Below are 22,474 nucleotides of genomic sequence, written 5' to 3'. Positions count from 1 at the left end.
CTTTTCTGGGACTACATTTCCCAGAATGAGAAAGTTCCAAGCTAATTTAACTAGAGTGAGGTCAGTGGAAATTGCTTTTTGGAAGATGTTTAAATGCCACCCTTAGTAAGGAGGTCGTGGGTCCAGACAAAGTCAACAGTCTTTAGTTATATTTGGCCTTGTTTCGTTGAGAAATTTAAAGATAGCCTGTATGGTGTCTACCAGCTAAGTGTCAGGAAGCAAAGGTGGTTTAGAAATCTCAAAGGGTAGATCTCAGCACTAGAGGGCGTTATCCTGGATCCAGTTTTCAACACTTTAGCCAGGTGACTTAATGGGGTCTCAGGCCAGCTTCCCGGTCAGATCAGCATAGGTAAACTCTGGATACCCAAGTGAGTCCCACTTCCCAGTCTGCATAAGGGGGGAAGGGTTTCCCAGGATTTGACTATAATGACCGTGGCGGGGAGGGGCGGGGGGGCGAGGGGGAGGGGCGGAGGGACGAGGGGGAGGGGCGGGGGGCGAGGCGGCGGGGGGCGTGGGGGGCGTGGGGGGCGTGGGAACTCTTACAGTGTGGGTTGCAGGTAAGCTCTATTTTAATGTAGGGGTCCCTATCTATCTGTCTTCCATCCTGTTCCCTCAGTTTTATATCCTCAGTGCTGGCAAGAAATTCAGCGGGCCAGGCACTATTTTTTCCTTAATGTCCTGGGGCCAACATCCTGTACCAGAGAGTTTGATCATTGTTTTGGGCGGGTGATTAGTACAGAGGGTTTTGAATAGTCAGACTGAGAGAAGTCAATAATTACCCTGCCTGACTGGGTATCTGATAACCTTCATAACCAAGTCTTGGCCTATATGTCCCTGGTTTGGGTCTTCTGGGTGTTGCCTGGTAAGCCGTTGATGTTCTGGGTCCTGATGCTTTCAAAGGGCAAATTTCAGATGAGAATGGTGGATCCAAGCTCAGATCCCATTCACCATCATAGCCGCTGAGGTGGTTAGGATCACTAAGTGTGGTCCCAAACTCTCAATCAGGATTAGGTCTCCAGGCTGGAATCAATGAAGGATGACAGGGTGGGGTGGGGGGTGGGGGCTTAGATTGGTTGTGGTCCAGGAAGGTATTAGTCAAGGATCTCTAGAGTCACAGAACTTATGGATGCTTCTATATATTAAGGGAATTTCTTGTAATGACTTACATACAGTCTGTAGTCCAACTAACCCAACAATGGGCAGTTGTGAATGGGAAGTCCAAGAATCTAGTAGTAGCTTAGTCCCACAAGGCTAGCTGTTTCCGCTGGCCTTCTGTAGAAGTAGGTTCCAACAGAGGTGCTGGCTGTAAGTGCAAGAAGTTGAAGAAGAATGAGCCTTCCTTCTTAAAAGGTCCTTATGTAGGCCTCCAGGAGAAGGTGTGGCTCAGATTAAAGGTGTTTACAACCATACCTGGATCTGTGACTTGCTTTGTCCCAGGCTGATCTTGAACTCAGAAATCCCCTTGCCTTAGTCTCCTGGGATTAAAGTTGTGTACTACCTTGCCTGGGCCTAAGCTTTTCACTCCCCAGGGAGTGGCACTATTAGAAGGTGTGGCCTTGTTGGAGGAAGTGTGTCAATGTGGGGATGGGCTTGGAGACCCTCCTCTTAGCTGTCTGAGGATGCTCAGTCTGTTCCTGGCTTCCTTCAGGTGAAGCTCCTTCTGCACTATGCCTGCCTGGATGCTGCCATGCTCCCACCTTGATGATAATAGACTGAACCTCTGAACCCATAAGCCCATGAATATTGTCCCTTATAAGACTTGTATTGATCACGGTGTCTGTTCACAGCAGTAACACCCTAACTAAGACAGAAGTTGGTACCAGGGACTGGGGTATTGCTGTGATAGGCCTGACCATACTTTTGTATGGAAGAATGTGGATTTGGGGACTTTGGATTTGGAAAGCAGTGGAATGTTTTAAATGGGGCTTAATCAGCTATCTTAGTAGGAATGTGGAAGGAAGTCTTCGTTACTGAGAGTAAATTGAGTTGTGCAGGCCTGGCCCAAGAGGTTTCAGAGAAGAATTTCGGTATGTGCTGTAAAGACTGCCTTTGTGGTATTTTGGTGAAGAGTGGGGCTGCTGTTTGTCCTTGTCTGAAGAGTCTAAGGTAAAAAGACTCAGATTAATTGTGTTGACAGAGGAAGTCTCAGAAACACCTATCATAGATTTCATTCTCTGGTTAGGTCTCATGAAGGGCATTTTAATGGGAAAAAAAGAAGTTGAGAAAGGAAAAATACAAATATATGGTTCGAGTATTAAAGGGAAACACGGAAGCGAAATGGAGCTGAATCCTGTGTTCAGTTAAGGGAGTAATGGCCTCGGGGCAAGATACCAGCCAGCTAAATTAGCTCCAGGCAATTTTGTACAAACCTTTAATCCCAGGAGACAGGCATACAGATCTCTAAATTCAAGGTCAATCTACAGAGCAAGACCCAGGACAGCCAATCTTGGGCAGTGAAAGAGTTAGAAAAGAGGAAGCTAGTGATAATATAATAGAATAAGGGGGCCATGTTCCAGCTCCTGCCAGCAGCAGAACTCAGCAGCTTCAGCCATGTGTCTCTGGCTTTGTATTCAAGAGGAGAAGGAGACTACTGAGACAATTGATGCTGGTTCCCTGGAGCTAAGAAAGAGACCAGTGTCACTGAGGTGGAATCTTCTGGGAAGTGTTTTCTGAGAGCACAAAGAAGCTGTGTTCCAGAGACAGCCAAGGTTGTACCTCATGCTGCAGCTGTACTTGTGAGAGATAGAATTTTAAATTAGCTCAAAACACAGCAACAAGATCTGACTCAGGAAGACAGATGGTTAAAATTGCAGAAGAATTGACACTGACACACTGACACTTGTGTATCACTGGTGTGAGTAGCTGTTCTGCCCCGTGATGTTTGTTTAAGCCCCCACTGTGCCTTGCAGAGAGAATTCCAGGAAACCTTCGGGCTGAAGCCTAACCAGATGTGTTTCAGATGCAGATGGTTCATCAACTCTGGCAAACATTTACTCTGACAGAGGACAAGAGATAAGATCTGCTCTCGGAATAATGAGGACCTGAGGACCCGACCCTTCTCCTGATTTAGTACCTATGTTCCAGGAACCAGGGGACCATAAAACCTTTTGGCATCCCCTCATCTCCTGGGGCCATAAAACCTTTTGGCGTAAAACAATCGGACAGTCCTGTAACTCGTGGTATCTTTGGCATTCCCCTTTGACATCCCCTGATCCCCTGGGGCTCACAGCCTCTCCCTTTAAAAAGCCCCTCTCCCAGCCACTCCGGGTCGACAACTCTGTCTCCTGCTTGAGATACATGTCGGTCCGGAATTCTCTGTAATAAACCTCACCTTTTGCGTATTACATTCAAGATCGGTCTCTCGTGTGTCTGGGGTCCGAGACTTCTCGATACTTGAGGGAGGGTCTCCCTACAGAGATCTTTCACTTGGTAATGTGTAAGAGTTGCCCAGGTGATACTGGTTTTGAAGACATGAAGGGGTCATGAAGAGAAGTTGAGGCTTAGCACCGTGAAGAGAGCCTATGAGAGGATACTGGTGAAGCCGAGATCCAGCAGAAGACCCAGTGTATTGGAGATGCCAGTACCATGGGTTGATCACCAAGAACAGCAGCAGCAGTGGAGTGGATCAACCTGAGTGTTACAGAGGGCAGAGCTGGAGAAGTGAAGCCAGTACTTTGGAGGATCATGTGTGGATCCCAGACATTGAAACAAGCTGTAACATTGAAGCTGCCTTGGAGACCCAAAGATGATAAAGCCGCCAGAGCTGCCAGCTATCTGCTGAGGAAATCTGCTAACAGGGAGTGGAACCAGCTCAGGAGAAAGAAGTTTGTTGCAGACAACAAAGATGAAAATGGAGTTGAAGATCTGAAGACCGCGTGACATCAGACATGGAGATGGCGGAGTTTGAAGTTTGCCCAGCTGGTTGCCTGCCTTAATTCGGGGATTACAGTTAAGTGATTGGGTGGATCTCGAAAAGACTTCGAATGTTGGACTTTTAACATTGTTGATATTGCTATTGACTTTGAACGTTGGACTAAATGTACTTTTTATTATACTATGTTTAGGTATGGCCTTCACAGACTCATGTGTTTAAACAAGCCTATGGAGGCCAGGGAGTAGAATGTGATGGTTTGCATATGCTTGGCCCAGGGATTGGCACTATTGGAAAGTGTGGACTTGTTGGAGGAAGTGTGTCACTGTGGGGATGGGCTTGGAGACCCTCCTCCTAGCTGCCTGGGGATACTCAGTCTGTTCCTGGCTTCCTTCGGGTGAAGATGTAGAGCTCAGCTCCTCCTGCACCATGCCCGCCTGGACGCTGTGGTGCTGCTGAAGAAATAGTTTCATAGATGTGGAAAACAAAGCTGTAAGCACAAGGTTCTGAGAAATACATCTGACGTCAGGATGCCTCGTGATATGACAAACTTGTGACCTTTCTTCTTAAGTCTAAACAAGTTTTCTAATTTTCCTACCCCTCCCCACCCTTTAAAATTTTTTCATTGTCCCTATTCAACAGTCAGAAGTTGTGAAGAGTCATCATCCCTCAGGTTTGGGTGTCTGGTTATGGTTATTTTTATAAATTATCGATAGGCTGTCATTTTAAGGGATAATTTGGAAATGGTCATAATTTTGAACAGGGAGGGAGTAGATGGGATGATGTCGGACCTCCTGGGTCCCATTAGTGTTTGACCCCTGCTGATCCTTGCTGATGCATGCAGAAGCCTTTTGTTCCTAACAAAGGAACATCCTGACCTTTCTGTTTATCCTGGGTGGTAACACTGTTAAGTCGGTTCCTGCTTTTTGTACCTTTTTTTTGTCCCTGAGGACACAAGTCTGTTTTTCCACTGTGCTTCCTGGAATTTTCCACCTGTGAACTTGGGGTATATATTTGGTGAATCAAATAAAAGATTTGGCATTCTTGTAACACAAATGACCCGAGTATGTGTTTTTGTTTTTTTTTTTTCTTAAACCTCGAAGGCCTACACCCAGCTTTTGGTACCATGTCAGTGTGGGCGCAGACAAATGGAGGTCCCACCAAGATCGGGAAAGTGAAGAATTTTTCTGACGAGGTCATCCCATGGCACCATGAAGCGGGAGACAGTGAAGGACACTGCGGGAATTGAAAGCATGTGCAAAGAAAAATAAAGATGGGTTAGTGGTGAGTAAAACTTGTAAAAAAAAAAAAAGGACAAGGTAATGGTAAAATGTTTTTGTGTATGTGTTCTTTTAGAGTTATGCTAAAATCTAGAGAAGCAAAGTGAATCCTCATCGATACTTTTAGTCTTTGGACCCTGACTAGAGATAGTTTCCACCCTAGACATGAGAGAGAATGGGTTTGAGAAATACAGTCCCCCTGGACTCTCCAAGGATGCTTTGGCAAAAGAGAAGGAAAATGAGCTTAAGCTTTTTTGGAGTTCTCCTAGGGACAGAAAAAAGGCGGGAGACATCCTGCCTCCTTGCTGGCTCCTATTAGAGAAATGCTTATTTCTAGTTCTGGGATCCTTTAGGTAGGATATCTGGGTCCCTTTGGTGGGACACAATCTAGTTCTTTCCCTCCATGTCTATTGTCTGTCCTTGATGCACCAAGCTGTCCATGTCTGTCAGTTTATGTTTTTTGTTTCGTTGCTTGAATGTTGTTCTGTGTTTCATGTTCAAAAGAAAAAATGGTAAAAGCCTTAAATGCTGGTTGTTCACCCCTTGATTTTAGTTTTGACTTGTTTCAAAAAAGGAACAAATAAATAAAAAGCAGTTTCAACTGTCCTTTGGACCCCTGCACCTGTAGCGAGGAGTCTCTTAGAAAAATCCCTGACTCTGATTATTGGATTTAGCTGGTGACAAGGTGCTTCTCTTAAAATTAGAGCTAGAAAATGTATAAATTGTGTTTGGTCTAGATATTAAAGATATCTGTAGCCACTTCATTGCTTTTTCATTTCTGATTGGTTTTAAATGTATTAAAACACTCTATAGATTATTGGCTTTTAAGTTATTGAGTATGGTTAAAAGGTTGTAACATTGGTAACAGAAAGTTGGTTTAAAACTGATAATCCGGATGGAGTCGTTCTAGACAACACGTGGCATGAGCCAACCCAGGGAAACAGGTCTAAATTGGGATAATATTTTTATGGAATTCTTATTCTAGAAACCAGACTTATAAAAGAATTTGAGGTAATGTCTCTTTGTTGAGGTATCAGAGCCTGCACTATCGCACGTTCGTGCGCAGGAATTGGCAGCCAAACTTTATAACATGAGAGATGGACTCGGTGTTTTGGAGAGACTGGATTTTGGAGACTGGATGGTTTGTTGGAGTTTGAGTTTTGCTTTCCAAAGTTGTGGTCGTGCTTTGGTGTTACAAGGAAAACTTGAAGATTGTAGTTAAAGATTGCCAGTGTTACATTGGCTACGGTTTGCAGTTCGATCACAGACAGGCTCAGGATGCTAACTCATGCCTATTTGTAATTAAGAAAAAAATCAAACAGGTAGAGATTGTTACAGGATTTGCGAAGGGTTGGTGAGGCTATGGAACTTGTGAGAGCATTACAGCCTGTTTGCTTACTCCAACTGCCATTTCGAGAAATACATTTAAATCATTATGGATTTAGAGGATTTTTTCTATGCTGTTGCTTTACATCCTGGTGATTGTGAAATGTTTTAATTTAGTGAGCTTGCTTATAACTTTGGAGAGCCCATGAAGTGACATCGTTGGAAAGTTTTTCCTCAGTTACTTATGGCCCTTTTGTCACTGCTTCAGTACAAGAAGTTAGGACTTTGACTCTTCCAGTATATATTATTCATTATACAGGCATTTTATTAGCTGATCCCTCTGAAGGAATTTTACTACAAGCCTTTGCTCTTACAACATGTTTTAAATTTTGGGGAAGTAGCTGTCGCTCCAGAAAAGATTCAATATTCCTTTTCAATATCTGAGACATTGATTATATCCTAAAAAAAAAATTGTGGCACAGAAAATTCAAGATAGTTTACTTTAAATTATTTTTTAAAGGCTTCTAAAGATATGTAAATTGGCTAAGACCTCACCTTAAGCTTACCACGGAGGACTTAAGCCTTTGATATCCACAAGGCAGATGCAGATCCTAATTCCTCTAGACAATTAACTGATGAGGAAGGAATAGCTTTGCAGAAAACAGAGAAAGCTATGTGTCATCAACAGATACATTAATTATACAGACTATGATCAATTGTTGTTATTTATACCCACAGTAGTCCTTTGACAAAAGAGACCGTTAATATGGACTTATTTTTCCTCTCCAAGTAAAAGTTTTAACACTCTATTATGAAGCTGTTACTGTGTTAATACAGAATTGTAGGATTGAGTCGTAGAAGTATTTTGAAAAAGAACCTGATGAAACATACCTTATTCCAAACAGCAATTAAATTGGTTATTACAGAATACCAATATTTGGCCTATTACATATACAAACTTTTCAGACAAAATTGATAGTTTTCCTCTATGTGTGCTTTTGTATTTCCTGTAAATTTGTGCATGCAGCTCATAGAAAATGTGCTTACTGTATGTATAGAAGGTTCATCTAATGAGAAGGCAACATCTGTAATTGGATCACATGTTTATTCTCTTGCGTTTCCCCCTGCTTCAGCACAGATTATTGAATTATGTGCTGTAGCCACTGTTTTTGAAATGTTGAAAAAAATCAAGCTTTCAATTCATATACTGATAGCCAATATGTAGTTTATGGTTTGCAATTGATTAAATTTTTTCCTTTTTTAGATACTGCTAACCCTCAAATTTTACAATTACTTATGCTATACAACTGATTTAAGAGAATGTACTGTTCCTTTATAGGCCATTTAAGAACTCAGACTGGATTGCCTGGACTCCTTAGCAAGGGAGGGAATGCCACAATAGATTTATGTACAGGCAGATTATAGGCCTTACATAGGAACAATTAGCCAAACAATCTTATTCTTTATATCATCAGAACAGTAATAGCTAGAGACACTGATTTGGTACACAAACCAAATTGTAAATACAAGTCCTCAGTGTCCTCAGCTTCTTCCTGTATCACACAATGGTGTTAATCCTTGAGGACGTATACCTTATAAGTTATGGCAAATAGATGTTACCCATATTACTGAGATTCCTTATAATTCTCAAGGACTAGACATTATAAAACAGGTGTTTTAAAACTTTAAAACAATAAAAAAGGGGGAGTTATATCCCTGTATGCCATACAATTATTTAAATAATGCTCTTTTTATTTTAAATTTTAAAATTTGGATGCCAACGAACTCTTGAGTGTTTACGGCACCCTACAACTGGGCATACTTCTGCCTAGGTGAAATGGAAGGATCCACATACTGGCTTATGGCATGATCCTGTTCAGCTATTTAATATGGGGAAGAGGGCATGTTTGTGTTTTTTCTGCAGGATGCTGCAGGTGTATGCTAGCTGCCAGAGTGTCTAGTGAGACATGTTGATCCTGGGACAAAGAATGATGCTGACCATGAGCTTGCTGAGTGACTGGAAAGCTGTTTTTGACATATGCTCCTGACCCATCTTTACTTTCCTATATCCCAGATTGGACAACCTGACTTGCTTTAAGCTTTTAGACCTTGTGGGACAGAGAACATGGAGACTATAGGAAATGCCTTCAGAAAATCAAAGAGAAGTTATGACTCTTCTCTTTCCTTTAACATGAAAAGTTATTCTGACTCAACCATAGGCTGGTCAATCCAATATTGGAAATAACAGTTTTCATTTGGAAGATTGGTTCTGGACATTTTTAGAGACATTTCAAAGTTCACAATTGTCTTGTATGAAGTCACATTGGCAGTGAAAAAAGACTGGTACAGGAGCTGGACTTTAAACAAATGTTAGCACATGTGCTAAAACTGCTAATCTTTTATTTATTGGTCATGTTAAAGTTACTTTTGTTTCTTCTACAATATTTAATGTAAGTTACATTGATTGTACACTGTCTAATTTTGTTACTATTGAAGCCTGGCATATACCAGCTTTTGTTTCATTGCTTGTGAGTATTATAGGACCTTGATATTCTGAAAGGCTTACAAATATTGGAAGAAGTGAGTCAGGCTTTAAACAGAAGCAATAGGATAGTGGGTTTGATTATTGCTGGTATAGTGGTATAGCTATTTAATTAATAACACTATTGCTTAGACCCAAGAAGTTATGTTACTTTTGTTATTCATTTAACAAAAATGTTAATGTTAATATTTTGAGTATTCAAGAGGATTTATACGTTTGGAACAATGGATTGATGATCTTGGTTTTACCCCAATGCTGGAGATTCTTCGCTGGAGCCATCTTCGTGAGGCTGCTGGGGACCAGGGAATTCTGCCCTGGTTATGTGGATCTCGGGCATGGTTCCATTGCCTCTTGGTCATTCTGGAGAGAAAATCAGCTGATCCTGAACCTTCATGGGAAAGACTTTGGAATCTTTGCTGCTATTGTAGCAGCCACTGTGGCTGCAGTGTCTGGGATTGCCCTCCCCCACGATGATGTTAAGGCAAGCACAGTATATAAACTTTCAGGAGAAGTTGCTGACAATTGGGAATTCTAAATTTAAATCAACAGTCAATGCTCTTACAGGAACAGCTTGACAATGGCCCTCAGTATTATGGCCCTCTGGCGATGCAGTAGTCAGCCTTGTTCTTCTTATCACATGTGTAGACAGCACTCCTAGTCCCAGGCAGCGACTAAGTGGGTGTTGCTCTCCTTGGCAGGAGACAATCCCTCTGCCCAAATCTGGCTCAGTCTTTATGAGAAGCAGTTAGCCAATGACGGGCAACTCTTTGGGGCCAATCCTCACCTAAGACAGGGGCTCTACGACTGGCAGAGAGTCCCAGAGATGGGCAAGAGGTTTTCACCGCAAAGTGTCCTAAGACAGGCACTGCTTAATAAAAAAATGAAAAGGGGGGATTTGTTGGACCCTCCTGGGCCCCTGTCAGTGTTTGACCCCTGCTGAAGCCTCACTGATGCTTGTGGAAACTTTTTGTTCCTAACAAAGGAACACCCTGGCCCTGAACGGCATGCCTAGGTAGCACACCTGGGCAATAACACTGCTAATCGGTTCCTGTCTTTTGTTCCTCTTTCTTGTCCCTGAGGGTGTAAGCTGGTTTTTCCATTGTGCTTCCTGGAATTTTCCATCCGGTGAACTTTGGGTATATATTTGGTGAATCAAGTAAAATATTTGGCATTCTCGTAACATAAATGACCCGAGTTTGTGTTTTTTTCTTAAACCTCACAGGCCTATGCCCGGCTCTCGGTACCGTGTCAGTGCCTGCACCGACAATGAAGGACTTTGTTTCCCTAATTTCTTTTCCAGCCTGTTTATTTTTTTGTATAAAGGAGGGTTACTGAGATTTGTTTTGTTTGAGTTAATTTTGTATCAAGCCACTTTGCTGAACGTGTTTATCAACTGATGGCATTCTATGGTAGGATTTCTGGGATTGCTTATGTATAACTATCATAGTATCCACAAATAGTGATGCTTTGACTTCTTTCCAATTTGTATCCTCTTGATCTTCTTTTGCTGTCTTATGGCTCTAGCTAGAATTTCAATTACTATATTGGGTAGAGAGCAAGAATAAAGGGCAGCCTTGCCTTGTCCCTGACTTTACTGGAATTACTTTTAGTTTATTTCCATTTCATTTGATGCTGGCTCCTGGCTTGTTGTATATTGGTAGTAGAATGGATAAAGAAATTTGGTACATCTATACAATGAAATACTATTCAGCTATTAAAACGAACTCTGCGGCCAAATGGATGGAACTTGAGAATATCATCCTGAGTTAGGTAACCCCGAGCCAGAAAGACACATGTGGTATGTACTAACTTCTAAGTGGACGTTAGCCAGGTGCAGAACAAGCATGTTCCAATCCAGAGACACTGGGTAATAAGGAGGTCCCATGGGAGGATGTGTGACTCTCGCTCAGAAGGGGAAACTAGTCATCAGAGGTAGCTGGTGAGAGGGAACTGAGAGGAGAGGAGGTAAGGAGGGGAACAGGGATGATATCCAGTGTGGGGATGACCAAGCCAGCTCAGTCAGTCAACAGGTTCTACACAGCAGGGGTGAGGATTGAAAAGAAAAAAGACAGTTAGACAACATTTGACATGACTGCAGCCAGTTCTGAGGCTGAAACAGATGTTTTATTTTCCAATTTGCTTTTATACTACTTTAATTACATGTAGAATAATAAGAACAAGCAAGGCTTCTGTAAATACCTTTCTAGGGGTTAGTCAGGATGACCTAGACAAAAGGACTGCCACACATGCTTCTGCTGAGCCTGCTCTGAGCTTTACATTAGCTCAAATGCAAAGGATCTTAATTAGGGCCATTTCCTGAGCCCAAGCCTAAAGCCAGACTCGTGCCCTAGGCTTATTCCTTTGTCCTGATAAGGTCAGATTCCTGCCAAGTGTCTAGAGGTGAAGCAAGAGGCCCCAAAAGGCTCTCTGCATGGGGAGAAGATGGGAATGGAAAGGACTAGAAGCAAGAATGGAAATTGGTAGGGGAATTTGGTGACTGACTGGAAGCCTGGGGTCGGCAACAATATGGAGAGTCTAGGGGTGACCCTACCTGAGAGAGTGGGATTAGAGACTGAATCAGACACCTCCTGTAGACAGGCAGGACTTCCAGAGGAGAGAGGCAGACGTCCACCCACCCACAAAACCTTCAACCCAAAATTTGTTTTGCCTACAAGACGTGCAGGGACAAAAATGGAGCAGAGACTGGGGGAACAGATAGCCAGTGGCTGCCCCAGCCTGAGACCCATCTGTCTTAGCTAGGGTCTTACTGCTGTGAACAGACACCATGATCAATGTAGTTTTATAAAGAACAACATTTAATTGGAGCTGGCTTACAGGTTCAGAGGTTCAGTCCATTATCATCATAGCAGGGAGCATGGCATCAACACGGCATCCAGGCAGGCCTGGTGCAGGAGTGTTGTCGTAAAAATATAAAAATAAAAAAAAGTACGGTTGTCTTTTACCCCACTAGGTCCAGCACCGCAGTGCCCCAAGATATCTGCTAGATATCTTGGCAGAAACACATCCCAACCCCGCGGCAGCCCAGTGTCTCCTGCCACCACACACTTTCCTACACTCAAACTGTCACATAAAAGAACACACAACACAATAACCTTTGACTGAAATGGTAAGATATAATTGCCCACTTAAACATACAAAGCCCGGTACCGTCCATCTCTTAGGAACATTAATAACAACCTGTAAATACACAGAGCAGAATCTTAACGTCACCTGCCATGGCTTCTCACCCTCTCCCCGTCTCTCCCTTTCTGTTCCAGTCTCCTCCTCTTCCTTCAAGCTTCTCTCCCGCCCATCCTTCCTTCTCATCCAATGACAGGCCTCCTTCTATCTTGTGCCTGCCTCACCTATGACATCATCCTACACAGGAGGAGCTGAGTTCTACATCTTCACCTGAAGGAAGTCAGGAACAGAATGAGCATCCCTAGGAGGAGGATCTCCAAGCCCACCCCCACAGTGACACACTTCCTCCAACAGAGCCACACCTTCTAATAGTGCCACTCCTGGACCAAGCATATGCAAACCATCACACCATCCTATGTCAGAGAGCCAACCCCTGATACTGTTAATGATGCTCTGCTATGCTTACAGACAGGAACCTAGCATAACTGTCTCCTGAGAGGCTTCATCCAGCAGAGGAAGGAGGAAGATGCAGAGACCCATAGGTAAACATTAGGCAAAAAGCCCTGGGGGTCTTATGGAAGAGTTGGGGACAGATGTTAGCAAGCTCTGGGGTCAGCGACACCACAAGAAAACCCACAGAGTCAATTTACCTGGGTCCATGGGGACTCACAGAGCCTGGGCCACCAACCAGGGAGCATGCAGGAGTTGGATCTAGACCCCTACACATTTGTAGTCAATGTGCAGTTTGGTCTTCATGTGGGTCTTGTAACAGGGCTGTCTCTGACTCTGCTCCCTGACATTGGATTACCTTCCCTCTACCTGGACTGTCTGGTTGGGTTGCACTGGGAGAGGATGTGCCTAGTTCTGCCAGGATTAGACATCTCAGAGTGGGGTAGTACAAAAGGGGGCAGTGGGGAGAGGCATTGGTAAGGGTAGGACCAGACAAGGGAGGGTGCTGTGATTGGGATGTAAAGTGAATAAAAAAAATAACAAATTATTGAAAGGGTATGGAGAGCTTTTGGGGCCACTTCTAGTAATTTGGCAGGAATTTGATATCAGGCTGGGACAATGAAGCAGGTGCAAAGCAAATACAACTGAGGAATGTATTGTATCCCTTGTGTCTGGAGCATCCTGAGAAACCCCTAGACATGGTGACCACGGACTTTGTTTATTGCCTTGATTTTTGCCCTGCTTGTTCCTTGACTACTTTGTTTGTGCTTTGCTTGTTCCTTGCCCACTTTGTTTGTGCATTAAGGACTGACCATATTCTTTGCCTGTACCCAGAGTGATATAAAAGTGGACTGGAAAAAATTAAACTTGCCTCAGCCTCAGAACCGGCTGGGGTCATGCTACAGTGCCATCTAATTGTCTTTTTTCTTTTTAATCCTTGCTCTTGCTGGGGAGAACCTGTTGACTGAGCTGGCTTGGTCAAGAGCCGGGGGTGGGGGTAGGGGGGCGGGGGTAGAGGATGGGGGAGGGTTGGCGGGGAGGGGGGTTAGGGAAGGCAAAGGAGGGAGGGGTAAATAGGGAGGGAGGCAGAGAGAGATGCCTAGGTGGTGACTCTTTACAGCAACAGAATGTTGACTCAGTCTGTTTGACTAGGTCACTCCTCCAGGCAGGGGCTCTTACCACTAAGCCACACCCCCAGCCCCTCACTAGGGGATTCTAGGCAGGGCTCTTACCACTAAGCCACACCCCCACCCCTCACAGAAGGATTTTATGCAGGGGCTCTGACTGCTGTGGAATTGAGCGCCTATAGTTGTGAGGTAAGTTTTAGCTTTTATAGTACAATAGAATATGGGACTTCAATGTTTTTAAAAAATATCCACAGCCTGTTGTGGTGGCCCACTCCTTCAATTCCAGCACTTGGGAGGCAGAGGCAGACAGATCTATGAGTTGAGGGTAGCTGGTCTATAGAGGGAGTTCAGGATAGCCAGGGCTACACAGAGAAACCGTCTAGGAAAAAAACAAAAGAAGGAAAGAAAGAAAAAGAAAAAAGTATTCATAGTTGTCGTTCATGGCATTTCAGAAATGAATAAACTGGAAAGGAATGCGAGCTCCCAGAAAGCAATTTCCACTGACCTCAATCTAGTTTAACCAGTGTAATCTTTCAAAGGAATGATGTCCTGGAGGTGCTCCAGAGCCAGGAATTTCTGCTGATGCATTCTGGGAAATGTAGTTCTAGCGCCTATGACCGTCGAGGTCGCTTTGGCTCCCTAGGGCAAGGCGTCCTTGCTGGGTACCCGTGAGAGAAGATGTGGAGAGTCCTGCAGCCCTTCTCTGCGTGTCCTTTGGGGACAGAGTCTGCAGTCCGGGGAGAGCAGGTGGCAGTGGTGGCTGCGGTCGCCACAAGTCCTCTTATGTTGGGCACTGCTTGACACCACGCTGCCTGAGATTTCTGGACCCATCTCAGCTGCTTGTGGAGCCCCTGGGAGACTCTAGCTTCCTATAGGAGTCTGGCAGAGGAGTTGTGATGACAGATGGCCAGTGTTCTGAAGCCTTGAGTGCTATACAACTCTGGTTTTTATTTTTTTGCATTTATTTACTTGTTTATTTATTTAAAGAGTGGGACATGCCACAGCTTATAAACGGTGGGAGTAGAGTCACTCCTCTACCATGTGGGGTCCAGAGATTCGAACTCAGGTGGTCAGGCTCTGCGGCAGTTACTTGTACTCGTTGAGCCATATCGCATGGCCAAAAACTCCCTTTTTAAGAAAGTGTTCAGGTCCTTATTTCATGCACGTGGGAATAGAGACTTTTTGGAGGCTTTTTCAAATGAGCAATCTTTACTAGAATATAAAATTTTTAGGGGTAGAGACAGAGGGCGGGGAAGCGAGATTTCACTCCTATACAGAAATAAGTATGTGTAAGGTAGCCATCAAATTAACAGGCCCTTCTAAGAGTGGTGACAGAGTTCATTGTAGAGTTAGGGGATTCTTAAACATTTGTTTTTCTGGGAAACCCATCACCACAGGCAGCATTGTGAAGGTGGGGGCACCCAGCACCCCCGAAGCTCTCAGAGATAGAGAATGTGGCTTTCCTAACCCTTTGCTGTGAGTGAGGTGAGGCACCCATGGTCCGGTACCCCGGAGCCTTACACTAGCGATCAGCAGGAAGTAGGTAGGAAAGCCTGCTCAGCCACACAGCACTTGGGGCTGATGGAGAAGCTGAGGAAGCCATGTGGACCGACTGTCTTAGCAATGTGCTCACGAATCCCTTCCTCCCCCAGCTTGCTTCCCTGAGCCCTGCCTTGTCTCAAAGAGAAGAGAACGATGACCAAGTTACGAGCAGTTACGGGTAGCTGCTTCCCCGTTCCCCACAGGGCTAGGATTGGAAAGGGGATCCCTGCGTGCTGGGCCAGTGCTCTGCAGCTGCCCTAGCGTATTTGGCAAGTTCCAGGCCACTAAAAGACCCTGTTCCCGAAACAAACAAAATAACCTAGACAGCAACTAAGGAAGGACACCAGGTTGGGCTGTAGCCTCTACTTACATGTATACCCTATGTATATATGTACACTCACATGTAGGCATACATGTGTGCACACATGCACACAGATCACTGATCACCCTCATTTCCTGCATTGGGCATCCTGAGCAGTCATTTCCTGAACAACCAGGGAGCGTCTGGCTGCCACCAACTGCACAGCTTCCGTGGTTGACCCAACTCTGGTGATGAAGGAATGAAGAAAGGACAGACTCACAGACACGTGTACAGACAAGCTGGGAATGAATGATCCGGGTGCTCTGATACGGACACGCCAGCAGCCTGGAAACTCAGCGCATGTATTAGACAGCACTGAGCACCAGGAGTCCTGATTTGAGAACTGAAACATGACTGCTAAGGCAAAGGGTGTGTTTACATGGTGATCAGCCAAGCCTCCAGCCACCCAGGACCAGCTGGGGAGTAGATGCTTGTTTTGCTAATAACAGTGCTTTATTCCCAGTTAGTTGATAGGCAGCAAGTATTCCTGATTCTCTGTATTCTGGCCTAAAATGGACACTTTAAAAAAATTATTGGGTACTTTGGTAAGTGATTAAAAATAGTTTTTTAATCTTTCACTTAATTGAATGTTTTGTCTTAAAGTTATGCATATGTGGATGGAACACTTAACATTTTATATATATATAGTGTGTATATGAGTGGAACATTTAACATATATAATATATAATAAATAATACATTATATAACAACACAATGTAACCTTTATGGAACACTGTGTGGCCATGATTGCACAATGCAGACATTGATGATAGTTTTATTGGACATGTATTGGCTGCTTAATGAATGTCCTACTGTGTCCTGGGTCCCTCTGTGGTCTCATTTAGTCCCTCCAGGGATATTGGGATGGAGATACTGTTATACACACGGGGAAACCGAGGCACGGAGAAATTGCCCAAGCTCATCAGGGCAGACCCTTGAAGTGTGAACTGGGGTGCTTAAGGTTTGCAGAGCCTGTGCCGGAACCCATGACCCTGAACACTGCTGCTGTTGGCAGAGGTGTGTCCCTGAGGGCACAGAATGAGAGCTGGATGTCTGGTTCCTGAAGGTTCCTGAAGCCTGTGTCTTAGGTAGGGTTTCATCCCCTGCATCAGGCTGGCCTGGAACTCGGACATCCTCCTTCCTGTGTGACACCATGGCCCGCCCTAGTTAGGGTTACTATTTATTCAACAAAACACCATGACCAAAAAGCCAAGTTGGGAACCATTGAAGGAAGCCAGGGCAGGAACTCAAGCAGAGAAGAAACCCCTGGAGGCAGGAGCTGATACAGAGGCATCGAGGGTGCTGCTTACTGGCTTGTTCTCCATGGCTTGCTCAGTCTCCTCTCTTATAGCACCAAGAGCTGTCAGCCTAGTCAGCACCTTATCCTGACAGGTTGGCGCCCTCTAACTCTGAAATCCGTGACTTCCCATTTAACAGCGATGGACCTACTGACCCAGCTGTGGAAATGACATCAAGTTCCTTGCACAGTTTTCTCTCTTTGCCCCTTACCCCACCCCTGTAGCCATGGACAGGTGAATAGGTGTGCTGGCTGGTGATGTGTGTCAAGTTGACACCAACTAGAGTCGGAAGGGAAGCAGGAGCCTCAGTTGAGGAAATGCCTCCTTAGGATCCAGCTGTAAGGCCTTGTCTCAATTAGTGGTCAGTGTGGGAGAGCCCAGCCCACTGCAGGTGGGGCCATCCCTGGGCTGATGGTCCTGGGTTCTATAAGAAAGCAGGCTGAGCAACCCATGATGAGCAAGCCAGTGAGTAGCACCTCCCCGTGATCTCTGCATCAGCTCTTCCCTCCAGGGCCCAGCCCTGTTTCAGTAACCATTCTGACTTCATTCAATAATAAACAGGAATATGGAAGTGTGAGCCTAATAAACCCTTTTCTCCCCAACTTGCCCTTTTGGCCATGGTGATTTGTCCCAGCAATAGAAGCCATAACTAGGACAATAGACGCTGTGTGAACAGATGCTTGGGTCCTAGTGGCACTGGGTGTGAAACTGTGGTGTCATGTGTTTGCTGTCACAGGAGGCAGTGACGTTCAGGGATGTGGCCGTGGTCTTCAGTAAGGAGGAGATGGGGCTGCTGGACGCTGCCCAGAGGAAGCTGTACCACGATGTGGGCTGAAGAACCTCAGGAACCTCCTGGCAGTGGGTGAGGATGCGGCCCTGTGTCCTTGGCGATGTCAGAAGTTCACATCCCGTGTGTGTGTGTTGCTCTCCACTGCTTTCCTTTCAGGTTTACTTAGTTTGTATTTCATGTCTATTTGAGTGTTTGTCTGCATGTGTGTCTGTGCCACACTCACTCGTGATGCCCACAGAGGCCAGAAGAGGGCACTAGATCGCCTGGATCTGGAATAGCAGATGGTTGTGACCTACCATGTGGGTGCTGCAAACTAACCGTGGGTCCTCTGAAAGAGCAGCCAATGCTCTGAGTCACTAAACCATCTCTCCAGCCTCCACTTTATTCTTTAAAACTGAATTTTACACATAGATGTTGTACTTTAAAATAAAACATTTGAAACATTTCTTTGTGAGAAAGTGTGTGTGTGTGTGTGTGTGTGTGTGTGTGTGAGAGAGAGAGAGAGAGAGAGAGAGAGAGAGAGAGAGAGAGTGTTAGTCAATGCCGTGACCATAGCAACTCTTACAAAGGAAAGCCTTTAAGCCTTTAACTGGACTTGTTTGCTGTTCCTGAGGTTTAGTCTGTTATTATCATGGGGAGCGCAGCAGCATCCAGGTCAGCATGGTAGCAAAGATTTGTTCATTCAGATCTTCAGGCAGCAGGAAGCGAGAGACGGTGGGCTTGGCGTGAGTATTTGAACCTCCAAAAACCACCCACTCAAAAGAGCACATAACTCAAACTCCACCTCTCTCTATTCCCCCCAGTAACTGGCTGTCACCAGTTTTATTTAACCAACAGTTTTAAGCCATGGAGCAAGGTTTACACCACAAGGGCTGGTATCCATGAGCATCTATCTGCTCACCTTGGAGAAACCAGATCTTGGAGTACAGAATTCAGCATTTGAATGCAAGCAACACCAGACCAACCTCCTACGTGAGATAGCTGGAGAATGTATAAGAGAACTTCACATTAGGTCAGTGGAAATAACCCAAACTACCTAGTGCTTGAGAGGTGGAACCAGAAGTATTAGGAATTCAGAGCTTTTCTTCACGACAGAGCAACTTTGAGGCTAGCCTGGGCTACATGTCATCTTGCTGTAATTTTTCTTAAAAAAGGAAAACAGAAAAATACATCCAAAAGTACGCATCCAAGCATAGGATAACATGGAAGCTAATATTTGGATGGTTAGAAACTCATGGTGGAAAGGGGAGGTGGGGTGGGGAGAGAACTTCCCAAAAGCAATAAAAGACCTTGCCAGCAATACTCAAATAGGACACAAGCATAACATCAGGGCATGGTGGTATCAGCATTGAGGAGATGGGGCGGGATCATCAGGAGCCCAAGGTCATCTCTAGATATACGATGAGTTCTAGTCGTTTGCTCCTTTTCATCAAAACACTCTTCATGAGAGTGAACTTTAGTAACCATGTAACAGAATTTATACCAGGCCATTTTGAGGCTTCCTTTGCTAGCACAATTAATCCATATCTCTTCACCTTAGCCTGAGGTAGACTCTCTGGACAAGTGCAAAGAACAGCCACATTCATCACCAAAATAGCACACAAGTCTCTAGGCCACACACTAGCATTCTTCTCTGAAACCTCTCGAATCTGGCCCTCGGCACCAATAGTGTTCACATAACTACTTGGATGGCACCACTGTCCACTGTCTTCCATATTCCTACTAGGATGACCCATTAAGCCCAACTTAAAGCATCCCAAAGTCCCCAAATCCACATTGCTCAAAAAAAAAAAAAAAAAAAAAAAAAAAAAAAAAAAAAAAGCATGGCCAGGCCTATCACAGCAATACCCCACTCCTTGTACCAACTTCTGCCTTAGGGATTCATTGCTGTGAACAGACACCATGGGATTAAAGCTATGTGCTACTACTATCTGCCTTAGTTAGGGTTTCTACTGTTGCAACAAAAGACCATGACCAAAAAAGCAAGTTGGAGACAAAAGAGGTTGATTCCCACACACTCTAAGGAACTACTTCTAAACAGATTCACAACTCCCTTTTCCTATCAACCATTTTTCTCCCCTACCTCTGGTCAGTGGGCTAGAAGGGAGGTTGAAGCATTTAAGAACCCTAAAGTAGGTTCTGAAAAATCTAAGCCTGCAAGTGGCACCCACCATGGCTTAGGCACAGTGAGTCACTCTGAACCTGAAGTAGAGGACTTGGCAGATTTTGGTGGAATGATGATATTCTTTAAGGAGGTTGGCAAAATGGCAGCTATTGCCACAGGGTGGTCTCCTCCCTTTCTCCTGGAGGGCTTTTTCTGGTTTTGCTTCATATTCTTAATGTATACCATTTTGAAAAATGTTGGGGAGAAAGCTGAAAACTCAGAAGGTTCAGTCAATTCCAGTGTGTTAGAAAGGATATCAGAGTTGGCTATGTACTTAGAGAGTTTTGCGGATAGCGGTTAAAGTGCTTAGAAAGCAAAAGAGCCAGTTGGCAGAGAATAACAGGGTTCATTCAGGCTTGGTGGCTGAGGCCAGGAATTTACCACAGGATAGAAGAGAGAAGCAAACTAGGCTGGAAAGCAAACTGCCACTCCAACCGGCTTCCTGCGCTTTCACTGCTGGGTGCCCAGAACACCTCTGTGAGACAAGGTTCCCGGAAGAGCAGGAGGTGGAACAGGAACAACTGGTTCAGCCAGGGGCACCACCAGAGGATTTGGTTGGGGGCTACATAGGCACCTTGGGCCTCCCCGGTCTTTGTACAGCATATGCCTGCCAAAGATGGTGGTTATGTTCACAATGAGTTGGATCTAAAGCATTTTAAAGAGGCTATTGCATTGTATGGCTTGCATTCTCCATTTATTAAGCAATTGTTAAGTAACTGGCTATGCAGCATAGTTATTCCCCAAGACTGGAAGGGATTGCTGTCAGCTGTGCTAGAAGCTAGTCAACAATGACAGTGTTTATCCTGGTGGGGGGACGGTGTCACAAAAATAGGACAAGATAATATAACAGAGGGAATAAATGCTGGTAAAGACCAAAAGCAAGGTGATGGGCAGTATGGATAACTGACAATAACAGATCCAATCTGAAGATGTCATACTTGAACAATGCTGTCTTGCAGCTTTCAAAGCTTGAGCTATGATTGAGGAACCAGGGAAAATCCACCCCCCTTACTAAACAGGGTCAGCATTTACTGACTTCTTACAGAGCTTGGGTTCAGCTGAAATCAGACAGTCTGTGATAGAGATCTTAGCATTTGAAAATGCAAACACTGAATGAAAGAGAGCAACCAGACCATTGAAAGCATGAGGAGCCCTGATCAATGCACCCTTAAGTGAGACAACTGGTGTTGGCTTTCAGGAGCATCTTGCCAATATCAAAGGGCGAGCCATAGCTAGAAGTCTCCAGAGTCAAAATGCCTGATGCCTTAATTGTGGTGAATTGTAAGAAATTATACAGCTAGAAGATTTGGAGCACAACACACACATGCATTGACTCTGGAGAATATGGTATTTGTAGAAGAGAACAACAGGTTCCGCTTGCTATGAAAAGCTTCCAGTGAATTGTTACCACTCTGGAAAGGGCAAAGATTGGGCTAAGGACTTGAGGTTCAAGAGAGACATAAAAGGTGACCTCTTGCTATCAGGAAATGAACAGAGGGGCCTGTCAGCTCTCAAGGTTCCACGGCAAAAAAAAAAAAAAAAAAAAAAAAAGAGTCATCTTCTTTTGTGTGTGTGTGTGTGTGTGTGTGTGTGTGTGTGTGTGTGTGTGTGTGTGTGTGTGTATGCATGGCCCAGAAAGTGGCACTATTAAGAAATGTGGCCTTGTTGGAGTAGGTGTGTCACTGTGGCCATGAGCTTTGAAACCCTTGTCCTAGATGCCTGAGAGTCAATCTTTTCCTAGCAGCCTCCAGATGAAGATGTAGAACTCTCAGCTGCACCATGCCTCCCTGGATGCTGCCATGCTTCTGCCTTGATGATAATGGTCTGAACCTCTGAGCCTATCAGCCAGCCTCAATTAAATGTTGTCCTTATAAGAATTGCCTTGGTCATGGTGTCTGTTCACAGCAGTAAATCTCTAAGACAGAGAAGTTAGTACCAGGGACTGGAGTATTGCTGTGGTAGGCCTGACCATGCTTTGTTTGGAAGAATGTGGATTTGGGGACTTTGGATTTGGAAAGCAGTGGAATCCTTAATGGGCTTTTCTAGTAGGAAGCTATGTTTGGTACTACTTATATACCCAGGTAATATTTAATTTGTTCTAGGATCTCTGATGGGGTTGAAGACTAATTATAGTCCCATAAGCAAACTTAAGTTGTTTAACATTAAAAGATATGATATAGAGTTAAAATATGGTTTTCAGATGGTGTTACAGGCTAAAATCAAGACACAGTTCAGGTGTCGATCATAAACTCTTTAAGTTAGGAATGATGGTAGAGTACTTTAACTGACAAATATGATGGACTAGATGCTAATGTATATCATATTCTATGATTTGCATAATTGTGGTTGTAGTCAATTTATGTCTGAGAGTTTTTTTTTTTTTTAATTTGGACAGAAAAAGTGAGGTGTTAGAGATTGGTTCTAATGCTTTGATTCAATCAGGAATATGTGTGTCCAAATGATAAAAGTCCTTGTTCTCAATTGGTTTTTGATCACTCAAAACCAAAAGATGCCAATGGCCAATGGCTGAACCTGGGGCGGGACCCTGTGAGTTGAGGAATGGAAAGAATCCCCATGACTTG

At 44.4% G+C, this 22,474-nt stretch overlaps 2 long non-coding RNA genes across 3 annotated transcripts; both read left to right on the top strand.

Moving 5' to 3' along the window:
* Nucleotides 1–22: 22 nt before the first annotated feature.
* LOC108348999 (uncharacterized) lies at nucleotides 23–10,608 on the top strand. 2 transcript variants are annotated; one of them, XR_015649875.1, is made up of 4 exons: nucleotides 74–368; nucleotides 4,975–5,155; nucleotides 8,552–9,500; nucleotides 10,242–10,608. It is a non-coding gene; the product is annotated as an uncharacterized LOC108348999 (long non-coding RNA). The 2 variants fall into 2 exon arrangements; XR_015649879.1 differs by lacking the exons at nucleotides 74–368; nucleotides 10,242–10,608 and adding an exon at nucleotides 23–60 and having other exon boundaries at nucleotides 8,552–10,200.
* Nucleotides 10,609–13,866: 3,258 nt separating this feature from the next.
* On the top strand, nucleotides 13,867–21,769 carry LOC148007278 (uncharacterized). Its single transcript, XR_015649853.1, has 3 exons — nucleotides 13,867–13,926; nucleotides 17,675–17,800; nucleotides 21,637–21,769. It is a non-coding gene; the product is annotated as an uncharacterized LOC148007278 (long non-coding RNA).
* The last annotated feature ends 705 nt before the right edge of the window (nucleotides 21,770–22,474 follow it).

This window comes from Rattus norvegicus, chromosome 1, assembly GCF_021556685.1.
Source record: "Rattus norvegicus strain SHRSP/BbbUtx chromosome 1, alternate assembly SHRSP_T2T, whole genome shotgun sequence".
Lineage (NCBI taxonomy): Eukaryota > Metazoa > Chordata > Mammalia > Rodentia > Muridae > Rattus > Rattus norvegicus.
The sequence above is the reverse complement of the archived record's forward strand: the minus strand, read 5'-3'. Positions and strand labels throughout refer to the sequence as shown.